We start from the raw sequence: 10,264 nt of genomic DNA on the forward strand, positions 1-10,264 counted from the left end.
ATTTGTGAAAATATTATATGAAATGTTATATGCAGAAGTATGTATTCGATATTTAATATTCGGTTTATTCGGATACTTTGTTTTCTTAAATCTAAACTTCAGTTGTTAAATATACAACACAATTTATTTTCAAAGAAGTTTATTTCTTTTATTTATACTTTCCTGTAAAATATAGAAAAGTTCTGATTAAATTTTAATTTTGTAATTTAACTATATTAAATATCTGAAAATATTATTACAAGTTTTTTCACTATAAATACCATTTCAAACTTTTCTCAGTCATTACGATATTTCTCGGCAGTATTTTTTGATATAAAATTTTGTTGGTTGGTTTTTTGGGAAATTCCCCCTCAGTTTAAACAGGTTGACAGAGAAATTATATTTATAATCCTATAATTTACACATTTTTAAATTTTAATCTTATTTCGATTAATTCACGATTTTAATAAGGAATTTTTGGTTTTCTGGTTTTACCATTAACAGTGTCACTAAAAAATTTACAACCCAACCCTAGAATTTTACCTCTATTCCATCATATCTGTAAAAGCTGGGCTTTAACTATTCTCACCAAAAAATCCTATTTAAGCTTACACCTCCGTCACATTCCCTCGAAGTCCTTAATTGCTCTTCCAAATACGAGTAGGTCTATTGTGAGACGACCTCACGAATCTTTATCTGTAAGACGGATCAATCCTACCGATATTCACAATAAAAAAGTAATATTTTTTTATGGATGACTCAAATAAGAGATCCGTCTAACAAAATACGATCCGTGCATGAGACCGTCTCACATAGGTTTTTACCTGCAAATACTTGCACTTGAGTAGACAACTTCAGCAAACCTATTACTATATATACCTTAAGTTGCTTCCATTTTTCTTCCTCTAAATCCAAAAAAGTACTTACAAATTTTTACGTAATTTGACAGAGAAATGTCTTGCAGATCGCGATCAAGCTGGCATTCCGCGAGATCTTCGAGAATCACCGATGAACAAATCAATGAACTCGTATCTCAGTTGCAACTACTTCTTCCGCAGCTGAATAATAATCACTCAAATAAGGTTTTTTTTTTTCATCTCATTATTGTAGTGCGTGTTTATTTATATATTAGTTATTAAACTTCTCGTTTTGGTTCATTTGCGTGTTGTATGTTTGATTATTTGTAATAACACATACATAAAAATCAAATTATATATACTTGTTGCAACCACTGAACACTGTGACGTTGAAATATAAAATAGAAAAACCACAATTTTAGTCTTGTACGTTTGCATTATTGCGTTTTTCATACTAAATGTTATTAAATTCTAGTCTTGGACATTTATCTTTCATTTCTTGACAATTATAGTCTACTTCAATGAGAGTATTGATGTGTCATTGCACATGTTAGCGTCACGTTGAAAAATAACTAATAATAGTAACATAAAAGATATCAGAGTAGAATTGAAATAATACGCAACAGATGAACAAAATCTCAAATGTATGAGACCAAAATTATAACTAAATCAATATATTTTTAAAAATTTGCAGATGCCAGCTGCTGAAGTGCTCCAAGAGACATGCAATTACATTCGAAATTTGCATAAAGAAGTGGACAACTTAAGTGAGAGGCTTTCGGAATTATTGGAAACAACAGATTCCACTCAGGCCGATTTCATCAGAAACTTACTTTCAAAATGAATATTTGAGATTTTCAGTTCATCAAATTTTGTTTTCTTGAGAATTTAATATTTTGTTCTCTTTTTTTTTTGCCCGAATTTTTCAACCAGTTAACAAAGACAACAATCGAAGTAATAAGAAGGGGTTCAAGCTGGAGAACTTGTCCTAATTTTTCTATTACTCTTTGGAATTCACAAAATAATTTTAAACTATACATGTGACGTGTTTTAATTACTCTTATTTATACCGTCTTTGTTTATATAGAAAACAAAAATATATAACAAATTCAAATACAAAATTTGATAGCCAGAATGTTGGAAAATTAAATTGGTCAAACAAGTTGGTCAATATAAACTTTTAGTCATAATTGATTAAATTTATTCAATGCAAGTCTGTTTTTGGCCGGAATTTTTATTTAAAGAGGACATAAGAACAACATCCGACATCATATTTGCAAATTGACGAAAATTGAATTAAACACACAAAAAAACAACTATTACACTACATCCAAAATCTGGCCTAGTAAAGCGTCAAAACCAACTTATTTTGCAACCCCCCAAAATATTTGAGGTGTTTAGTAAACATTTATTAATTTAAGTAATAATAATAATAATAATAATGATAATAGAAAGGGCTATTGATCACAAACGAACATGAAATAAATTATCATATGTGTATCAGAGGTTAATGTTGTGCTCTGGTGTTGTCAACACCAGTATATAACATGCAGCGGAAATTAATTATTTAACATACACATAAAATTTTAATAAATAAACACAAGATTTAAACTATACACAAGTACGAATACTTGTGTAATTCTTTGTGGCAAATACTTCACTAGAAAAATATGTAAATCGTTTACACAAAAACAATACTAATGAAAATAAAAAAATCAAATTCGTTGACACTCCAAAGAATTAAAATGCATCAAAATAAATCAAACTAAAAACTAGATGCATAAACCGGAGTTGCTTAAAACAAATAATAGAAGAACACTCTTCGATCAACACTATGCATCAGTTTTGTTCTTCACGTGTCTTCAACACCAATCAGTAACACGATAATTATGTGAATCAATCACTCAAATTCTTCAACATAAAAATCTTCAACTCTGAACGTCATATATGTTAAGAGAAAACCTCCAGCAGCTGCTTAAAAGTCCCTCACGATTCTTCTCTCCATATTTTACATATAGATCTTCATATCTTGACCTAATTATCTTTCCATAAATCAAATCCTACAAATATGGAAACAAGAGTTTATTAGGAATAAAACTTTATTCAAATCTAAGATATTAAATCTTAGAAATAAATACCAAAAAATAAAATTATGTAGGATAAATATCAAGATTGAATTATCTAGAAATAAATCTCATTATTAGATCAAAATCAAATTAGTCTAGAAATAAAAAACTCTTATTTTTCAGTTTAAATAAAAGACAAAAATTAAATAGGAATAAAATATTCATTTCAAAAATTATAAGTGTTAGGATCAAATATTGATTTAGAGGATGATGAATAAATAATTTTAATAAATTTTGGAAATATTTCTGTTGGGTTAACAATACTGAAATGAAATTCTTATATGTTTGGTATCAATAAGCATGCAGTCTGTCACTGCGAGGAAATATGATAACTAATAAGGTTCAAACACGAAATGGCTTAATGTAAAAAATCAGTTGGGTAATCAAATAGAATGTTAAGACAGAATAACTGATAAATAAATGACACAAGTTTGTTTCTGGATGTTCGGAGACTTCAATACTTCAATGTCACACCTTCTTCCTTGTGTAATTATTTAACTAAAAGATTTTGACAATTATAACACTTACAACTGCCCACTTCAGTAGGAATCATAGCCTAACTGAAACTTTTCGTAATTCACTTAGAAAAACTGATAAGTACTCTTACCTGTAAGATTACAAATCTTTAATAAACAGAATGCTAAGCACAAAAGAGCATAATGATCCGCATAAAACACTCAAGTTTATACCAGGAGAATTTTATCAGTTGCATTCTTTAAAGATTGAGAATGTTTAGAGATAGAGAGAGACTAACCGAATTCTTTATCTATTTATAGCCTTTGATCCAATTGTGGGTAAAACCAAACCGGATATCTGTTCCAATGAAGTAGCCGTTGGTCATGTCGTTTTCCACGTCACTCTCTGAAGGATCGTTTGCAGAGCACCTTGAGGTGCTTCAAACAAAATATTCTCCAAGAGCTGCAATAGCTCGTGTTCTAAGAATATATACATCGATGAATTAGATCGAGTTTGGAGTTAAAACCAAGCGGAAAACACTTGAAATAATCCTTCTATAAGGTCCAAAAATTAAGATTACGTAATCCAACTGCATGTAAATCTAGGAAATATGAAAAATGGCTAATTAATTAATTTTAATTGCTTAATTGATTATATGACATGCATAATTATATGTTAAATATGATTTTATTGTCATTATGCATAAAACTGTATTTTAAGGATTATTCGAGTTGCGATCGAGGAACGGAGACCGAGGGCTGAAAAATAGAAAATGTTTTTATTAAATAATTGTTTTTAGTTATTTAAAATATGACTGATGTGTTTTCATATTTTTGAAAATAAGGAGTTTTGAGATGATTTTATACGCCGGGACGTAAATTTTATCGTTGTTGGTATTTCAACAAAAATATGAACGTTTTGGCAACCCGGTTATTAAATTCACAAACTTTATTAAACAAAAGTATTTTTATAATTTAAATAAAGACTAATGGACCTAATTAAACCCTTAATAGGCCTAGGTCTTGTTAGTTGATTAATTATGTATTTAAAGTGCAAAACTCAACCCCAAACCCTACATACTACACGCCGCACTCTCCTTTTTCAAATCAAATTCTCTCCCAAACCCTCCCCAAGCAATTCATGACACAAACACAAAATATTTGGTAGAGAAAATCGAAGCTTTCAAAGGGAACACAAGCTTAGGCCCTCCTCGTCGTCATTCTTCATCGTCAACATATAATCGTGCGTTTAAAACACAAAGGCATGCAATACTTTTTCCTTTTCTCATCTTTCACACCATAGTAATTATTTAAAATTTTTTAGCATGAAAAACAAGGAGCAATTGGTTATATTTTTCGTTTTTCAAACATATGTGTTGTTTAAAGCATGGTTTATGATCCAAAAACTTGTATATTATGTGGTTAAGGGGCTGCCATGATTAGGAAGGGTAAGCGCACCGTTTTTACATGACACAAGAGTCCTAGGATTCACCACACCATGTTGCACACGAATTGGAAACAAGCTGGAACCACAATCGGGTATAAGGTGATCATATGGCTCGGTTTTCATGTATTGTTGGCTGGCTTGGTCTTGGCTTGGGACCAGGGCTAGCCAGGGTTTGGTTGAGTCGAGGGTAGAGCTCTAGCCACGTTGGGGCTCGAGTCGAGATGGCTGGGAGGAGTCCCAGCATGCTAGGAATCCCACCTGAGAAGCTCAAGGGAATCGCGCACACTGCAGCAGCGCGCAAGGGGCTCAGGGGCTTGGCCAGGGGTCTAGGACTGGGCTAGGTCAAGACACTAGGGTCCTAGGAGGCTGCACAAGGGGCTGGTTCATGGGTTGGTGCGGGGGATTAGGTCCTAGGCGCGAAACAAGAGTCTTATGCCACTAGGAGTTCTCGGCCGAGAGCTTGTTGCTTGCAAGGCTTTGGTTTCGAGTTGTGGTTCAAGTCTTAGGGGTCCTAGTGGTCCAGAGGGTTCATGAGGGTCCAGGGGAGGTGTGGTCCGAAGATGGCTCGGGACGACTCGAGCTTGGCTCGGTGAAATCGTGAGGATGGTTCGAGGGTGGCTTAGTCAAGGGACCTAGGGTTTTCTTTTGGAAAATTTAATCGAAACACCACTCACGGGGGTCGAGTCGTGGTTCATGAGGGCCAAATAATTATTAAAAGCCTAAGTTTTAAATTTAGGAGTTTTATTTTTAAGTTTGAAATTATTCGGGATTAAAACGCCTTAAAAACGGATAATTAAAGATTAATTAAAAAGTCTATTATTTAAGCTATATAAAATCATTGGAAAATTAAATTATGCTTAAATAATTATTTGGGACATGTTAGAGTCAAGGAATATAAGAAAAAGTAAAAAACGTGAAATTTTACGTTTAGGGGTAAAACGGTAAATTTACACCCGAAAATTAGTAAACGTCATGGCAGTGCTCTGAATGTTGTTTTACATGCTATTATGATTATTTTAAATGTTTAAGGATTTTAATATGTTAAAATGTTTATTTTAAAGGTTTATGGAATTTTGTGATTCATTTATGGAATTTATGATGAACGATAAAGTTAAAAGGATATGTTGCATGTTTGTTTTTAAAAGAAAAATGATATTAAATACATCATTTTATAAAGTGATGAAAATTTAAAACGTTGAAGGAAGTGAAGTAATTGTGACTATTGAAAATATGAGGATATTGGGATAAGAATGGGGATATCGTGAGGGAAAAAGCCCTAGAGGGAGCCCATTTATGGGAGAAGGCCCAGAGGGAGTCTGACGATCGTATTTCCGTTCGATGAGGATAGGCCAAGGCTCAGTTGACGAGTAAGTGTTGCTGATGTCCCCGCCGCCCAGTACTCTGGTTACATGTAGATGGATCCATCGACTTTTTGAGGTTGAGGAAAGTTACAAATAACAATCTGAATTCATTAAAAAGGAAAAATGTTTATGATCATGATGAAAGGATATATGTTATGAAATAAGGAAAAGGAAAAGTTGAGGTTTGTGCTATGCATGTCATGAAAATGTTATTTTTACGTAAAAGTAACTTTCACTATTGCATGTGGTTTTATACGTATTACTTGTTATCAAGAATATGGTGCGTTGAGTCTTTAGACTCACTAGGTGTGGTGGATGCAGGTGATTATGATGTTAATATTACTGAAGGTCTTGATGGTTGACCTTGCTGGACTGTCGGTTTACATAACCCGTGGACCAGCGCTTCTACCTTCCGCATTTATGATTTATGTTTACGATTTATGTTAAAAGATTTTTAAGACTATTTATTTAGGCTTTAGAGAGGTTTTTGAGAGGATGATACTTTTTCAAGTTTATTGGCTTTTAGGTTTGGTAAACTATTTGACGATTTTATGCTTCGAGATATTTTCTTCAATTTTCAAATACTAGTTGGTTGATTTATTGTTTAAAATGGTGGAAAATATTTTATTCATGTATAAGTGAGTGTTTGACCGATTCCAAAAATAAAAATAAAAAAATATAGTATTTTTTAAGCAAAACGATTAGCAGACGTTTCAATTACGTTAAGAAACAGTGATATATTTTATATATCATGTGTAATTGAATAACTGAAAAAGGGTAGATTAGTTTTTGCATTCATCAGTTCAGTTATGGTGACAACTGAAGTGACGAATACTATAACTGATCTAAATAGTTTGAAAACAACAGTTAATCAGAAAAATACGCAATATATGTTTATGGATGTTCGGAAACTTCAACTGCTCCTACGTCACCCCTTCTACCACCTCGGGTATGATTCACTAGAAGACTTTGATTTATACAATACTTTGTACAAACTCATTCAGCTAGAACTTACGCTACTGCCTAACTGAACTCCTAGACTAGACTGAATACAGCATCTTCCAGCCAACACTTCTTTAACTTCTATGTGAGAACGACTATATACTCAAGTTTATTGTCTTTGTGCAAGACTGTATTTGAGTGGTGGTGTGTGTGTTTGTGAGAACTGATATCTGAAAACTACCCGAAAGTGTTCTCACACACTGAGGGAAATATGCTTCTAAACTAATCTGATAAAACGATGAAGTGTTCCCTTTGGGCTGATTGCTTCTTGAAAGCTGATAGACAAATAAGCGTGCTCTTTCTTTTTCCACTCTTTTACCTTTTTGGTGATGGTCTTGAGCGTGTATATATAGAGGAATTGAGACCGTACTTCAAGACTCATCACATGTGATCGTTGCAGCTTTGAATGCGTTCCTTGGTATACGTGTCTTGACTTTTCTGACATGCCTCCAGGAATCTATCGGCTTTAATCTTTGCTACAACGTCCATTATTGTACATTTGATTGTACATGTATTTGTATCTTTGTGCGTAGCTGGAGTCTACTAAGTTAAGCTAGTCTTGATCTGCAACTAATTGATTTCTAACTGATGTTCCCAACTGGTCATCTGAACTGATCTTCAGTTGGGCTGGTGAAATCAGTTGACTCGTAAGTTGAACTAATTTCACTCTTTCAGTTGAACTGGTCAGCTGAGTTCTTCATTATTTGAGCTCTTCATCAGCTGGCCGGGCTTTCTGAAGGTCTTTTGCTGAACTACCTATCAGCTGGACAATAATTTGAACCGTTCTTTGAGATATCAGTTGAGCTGATTCAGTTTAGTCGATCAGTTGATATTTTCAGTTTGCATCTCGATAGCTTCAGTTTTGGCTCGTTTAACTGATAAGTTCGAAGCTGTGATCAGTTCCAGCTTCCTGCGCACTAAAGTAAATAATTGAAAACAAAATAACAAGTTTTGTTAACATCAAAATCAAGATTGCGAACATGAAATGTTCCAACAATCTCTCATTTTTTGATGATCACAAAACTTGAGCAATTGAAAAAAATTATCCCCCTTTGTGAGAATAAAATCAGAAAAACTTTTAAAAAGAGTTTTTCAGTTCGAGGAGTAGCAGAAAGAAAAGCTCCTCCTCAACAACTGAATGAAATAATTTGAAAATAATTTTTCAGTTCAAGGATAATTCTAAACAAAACTCCCCATCAGAAACTGAATTAAAAACTCCCCTTCAAAATTATAATCATTTATGCGATTAATGAAGTTTCAATATCAATCAAGCACTTTGGACAACAAATCTTAAGATAGCAGTTCAGTTAGGTAAAGTCTAATTGGATGAACAAGATGTTTATTTAACCAAATAAGCGTTCCTTGTATTATACTTTTGCGAACATCAACAAGTGTAAGGGAAATTGCCACTCCACTGGCATACTTTGAATAACATCAAACATCAGTTAGTTTACACATAATAGAGCTGAATATACTAACAACTGGTTTTCTTGAATGCTTTGAATGCTGCAAGGATTTCGAGTTTCTTTTGCCAGAAGATCAGCTAGTTTGCTTTTGGACTTGATTTTTGTGTTGGCTAACTGGTCGAGCTGACTCAAACTGGACTCAACTGATGCTGAACCGCATTGATAATCTGTATTAGATCTGATATGGCAATGAAGCGGCGGTACTTCTGATGATTAAGTTCCACTTAACTCATCAGTTTCAGTTGGTAGTTGGGTTTTGTCTGTTGATCAGTTAGACTGATAGACTAGAAATGAAATTTTGTCTGTTGAGCCGTTTAGTTGAACTGCTGTCAGCTGAACTCAAAGCCCTGCAAACTACTTAAAACAACAAAGTTAATAAATCGAGAATAGTGGCTACAATGTTAGTTGCTGAGCCAATAATCTTCTCTCTCCTCATGGAAAACGCATAAAATATTTAAGAAGATTTTGAAATCCATTTTAAATAACATTTAAAACATATTTTAAAATATCAATTTTCAAATGTCCTTCTTAGAACAACTAGCTCTGATATCAATTGAAGGATCGTTTGCAGGAGCATCTCAGAGCACCTTGAGGTGCTTCAAACAAAATATTCTCTAAGAGCTGCAATAGCTCGTGTTCTAAGAATGTATACACCGATGAATTAGATCGAGTTTCGAGTTAAAACCAAGTGGAAAACACTCGAAACAATCTTTCGTTCAGAAACACTGATATATTTTATATATCCTGTGTAATTGAATAACTGAAAAAAGGTAGAATAGTTTTTGCATTCATCAATTCAGTTATGGTGACAATTGAACTGACGAATACTCTAACTGATCTAATCAGTTTGAAAAAAGCAGTTAATCAGAAAAGTACACAAGATATGTTTATGGATGTTCGAAGACTTCAACTGCTCTTACATCACCCCTTCTACCACCTGGGGTAGGATTCACTAGAAGACTTTGATTTATACAACATTTTGTACAAACCCATTCAGCTAGGACTTATGCTACTGCCTAACTGAACTCCTAGACTAGACTGAAGACAGCACCTTTCCAGCCAACACTTCTTTAACGTCTATGTGAGAAAGACTACATACACAAGTTTATTGTCTTTGTGCAAGACTGTATTTGAGTGGTGGTGTGTGTGTTTGTGAGAACAGATATCTGAAAACTACCCGAAAGTGTTCTCACACACTGAGGGAAATATGCTTCTAAACTAGGCTGATAACACGATGAAGTGTTCCCTCTGGGCTGATTGCTTCTTGAAATCTGATAGACAAATAAGCGTGCCCTTTCTTTTTCCACTATTTTACCTTGTTTTGCTAATGGTCTTGAGTGTGTATATATAGAGGTATTGAGACCGTACTTTAAGACTCATCACATGTGATCGTTGCAGCTTTGAATGTGTTCCTTGGTATATGTGTCTTGACTTTTCTGACATGCCTCCAGGAATCTATCGGCTTTAATCTTTGCTGCAACGTCCATTATTGTACATTTGCTTGTACATGTATTTGTATCTTTGTGCGTAGCTGGAGTCCACTAAGATAAGCTAGTCTTGATCTGCAACTG

This window comes from Primulina tabacum, chromosome 16 (genome assembly GCF_025594145.1).
Source record: "Primulina tabacum isolate GXHZ01 chromosome 16, ASM2559414v2, whole genome shotgun sequence".
NCBI lineage: Eukaryota > Viridiplantae > Streptophyta > Magnoliopsida > Lamiales > Gesneriaceae > Primulina > Primulina tabacum.